This window comes from Prosopis cineraria, unplaced genomic scaffold, assembly GCF_029017545.1.
Source record: "Prosopis cineraria cultivar Desert tree isolate PC_DT_omini unplaced genomic scaffold, ASM2901754v1 PC8, whole genome shotgun sequence".
Lineage (NCBI taxonomy): Eukaryota > Viridiplantae > Streptophyta > Magnoliopsida > Fabales > Fabaceae > Prosopis > Prosopis cineraria.
The window spans coordinates 26517053-26520749 of NW_026555339.1; the positions used below are offsets into that span (position 1 = coordinate 26517053).

General features: G+C 33.6%; 1 long non-coding RNA gene across 1 annotated transcript; it reads right to left on the reverse strand.

Moving 5' to 3' along the window:
- Nucleotides 1–1817: 1817 nt before the first annotated feature.
- On the reverse strand, nucleotides 1818–3076 carry LOC129317731 (uncharacterized). Its single transcript, XR_008595034.1, has 3 exons — nucleotides 2767–3076; nucleotides 2419–2484; nucleotides 1818–2309 (listed from the first exon to the last, which is right to left on the reverse strand). It is a non-coding gene; the product is annotated as an uncharacterized LOC129317731 (long non-coding RNA).
- Nucleotides 3077–3697: the final 621 nt, after the last annotated feature.

Here is a 3697-nt window from a genome sequence, read left to right on the forward strand (position 1 = left end):
AGACCGTACACCACATGCATAACAAAACATGACATCAAATTTTATCCAATCGAACAAAGTGGTCGGCCACAAGTCTATTTGTTTCATGTGTCATTAAACGTACTAACAAAATATAGTTATTTTTAAGATCATTACATGCATGTTATATTATACCCTTAGCTAATGTGTAGCACTTAAATAGCTAACTATAATGAATGAAAATAATGAAATGATTAAAGGCAAGGAAAAAGATGATAGAAATTAACATGAAATATGAAATGCTCAACAGTCAACAGACACGACACATGACATTTGACATGTTAAAGGCCTAATAATGTAATTATGAAGACTTTACTTGCAACATGGCAGAATCTTGTAAATGTACATTTTGCAACCTGAACTTAATAATCTGGTAAAAAAAAAAGCGCTAAACTCAATAATGACAATTAAATAACTAATACACAACCACTGATATTTAAATAACATCCTGAGGAAGGAAGCAAGATCAATAAGAACCTATCTATACACATAGTAGAAGAATTTAAAAAACATACAAGCATCTCAAATCTACAATTAACATATTCTGATATAGCATTAATAGGAGGACTGGCGTAGCCATAAGATTTAAGTGATATGCTTTCCATAGCTGTACTTGGTACAAAGGGACACGGTATTAGATTCTTAAGTACATAATTTTATAGCGTATTGTCTTCAACTAATGTACTAATGATCACAGAAAACTTCATAAGCTCCTTTAATAATTACTCTTTCCTTCTCAATCAGTACATAACCATCATGGCCTCACTTGTGTGTTTTGATGAATCTGTGTCAGCATTTCAAAGTGCGGCTTTGAGATCTTCTACATGACAGCCGCATGTCTACCTCTGTCACAGTTAAGTGTTACAATAGCACATGCCTTTTCTATCATGACAGATAAATAAATCTACATGATAGCCATCTAGCAACTCGAGAGCAGTGATAATTGGTAAATAAATATACATGACAGCAACCTTGATTTACTCTTTCCTTCTCAATCATTGCAGAACCATCTACCTGTGTCTATGATGGCTTCATTTGTTTATTTTCATGAATTTGTGCAAAAACATAGAAAACGTGACCTTGAGATCTTCTACATGACAGCCACAAGTCTACCACTACCATCGTAAAGTGTTACAATAGGATATCAATTTTCCATGATGACTGATAAATAAATCTACATGACAAGACTTGTGACTTCTTCCTATAGCCGGCAATGTCATGGCATCCTCAATAAGACATAAAGAGGAAAAAGATTATTCACCATGACAATTACATAGTAAAACTTTTGAAAGAAAAGATAAAGAGATCTCTAAACACTAACTACAGATCTGTTAAGAAATATTAATCTGAAAAATAAAATAAAAACCTATAAGGCAATAATGCTACAAAGAATGGCATCCTGACAACAATGAAGTGGTGACTAAAAAGGCACAGAAGATCTCTCGAGAAGCAAACTGAGGATTACAACCTGCATATGTAGCCATGCCTAAATAAGACACACATCCAACAACAAAATTTTGATTTTTGGTCAAAAAAAAAAATTTTTGATTTAATAGATATTGAAAATCTACATGTCAGAGTCCAAAGCAATCCATAGAGACTGCTCTAAAAGCACTCATTAAAAGGAAAGTTGTAAAGGAGAAATAAATATTGAAAAATGGAATGTATACTTAGTGACGTTCACATAATAGTATTTACTTCCAAGAATCAATAGCGTTGCCAATAAGAAACCACCTGTCAGTAACAAGTCTTTTTTTTTTACCAAATCAGTACCAGGTCTACTGACGTTCACATAATAGTATTTACTTCCAAGAATCAATAGCGTTGCCAATAAGAAACCACCTGTCAGTAACAGGTCTTTTTTTTTTTTTGACCAAATCAGTACCAGGTCTACTTAAGTACCATAACATGTTTTCAGAATTAACGAAATTATTGCATGCAAAATATACTAATTTGCTACACGGTTGATATCTAATAGAGTAAATGGTGAAAACAAAAAAAAAGTGCCTGCTATTATTACAAACAAAGTGAAACAAAAAAATAGTGCATGCCTGCTGCTAGCCATTGTTTTAGTTCTGAGGGATAAGGACCACGCCAGTTTTTAGGGCCTCTTTTCTTTCTTCAATAATCTTTCTGGGGATATCTTTAAGGTAGAAGAAAATTCCAAATACATCATTTCCAAGAAAGAGAAGCATGAAGAAGGAGAAAGCAAAACCTCCCCACATTGTATCAAAAAGACAAGCTTAATCTTGATCCAAAACTAGAGTGACAATACTGTATTGGATGCTTTCCTGGAAGGAAAAAGAAAAACAAAGAAAATGAATTCATTCAGTTCACTTGCAATGTTAACATATGAATCAAAATTCACTTTAGCCTATCATACAAAGTCGAAGTACTCACCAACCCTTTCCAAATGGCAGCAACAGAATTTCTCAGTTCTTCCAACATAAGACTGCGCTTGTAAATCTGGAAAAAGAGAAAAACCAATATCAGTGCAAACCATAAGAAAAAAAAGAAAAAGTACACCAGAATGATCACAGCCGCTAAAGACTATGTTGATGAAGAAGGAGAGCCAATTGAAAAATCTCATCATTCAGCTTTCTCTGTTTCATCTGCATCATCACATTGATCGGACCCAAAACCAGAGACACTCAATTTTTCAAACCTCCAATGTTGAGGGTGGTCACATATAAAAGAAAAGAAAAACAACCACAGAGAAGAAAGAAAGGCTCAGGGAGAAATACTCACAGGGAAGAGGTATGAAGAGGAGAGGAATGAAGCGACTGTTAAGGTTGACTGAGCACGACCCCAATCAAAGAACCCAGTAGCGAACAAAAACAAAAGAGAAGGAGGCGAGACTTGTGACCTCAAAGGAGCCAGCGAAGAAAATAGATTAGTGAGAGGAGGGAGGCTGAGGTTTCTTTAAAATTGAGGGATAAAGATTTTCCTCATCAACCTCCACGGGGAAGAACGATCTCAGAGCAACTCCAAGGTTTAGATTTCCATCCCTTGGCTTTGCTTCTTGAGAAAATAGAGCAGGAGAGGTGCGGTATGAAATAAGGACAAATGTTATCGAATGTTCTAGTTAGATAGTAAAGAATAAATGAACGAAATGGGCGGGTGATCGAAGAGGAAAATTTGAATCCGAAAGAATGCTTGTGGAACACGCTAGCTGAAATACCAGAAGACGAAGGAGCATTAATTAATGCCTTGGAAAAATTGCATCGTGGCAAACATTGTTCAAGTACTGCTCATTATCCCATCCCAAATTTATATAGGTATTGGATGGCGACCCTCAATAATGCTGCTAATGGCAGCCATTGGCAGGACTCTGAGTTTCTTTTTTTTGTTTTTTTTTTTAATTCCATAGGTTTCCTTGAGACATGAGAGTACATATTATTATATTCAGACGTTCAATAATACTGCCAATTGACAGCACGATAATACATAGAGCTCATCAACAAATGAATAATATATTTTTTAAAAAAAAAGACTTGAAAAGTTGAATTTAAGAAAAATTATGACAAAATCTCTTTAAAATAAGTAAATGACTATTTGAAATTTTAAAATATCATAATTTTATTTAAATTTTTATAAATTTTTTTATCATTAATAAATTTATATAAATAATTAAATTATTTTTGTTAAAAATTAAATAATTCACAAATTTTAGTTAAAC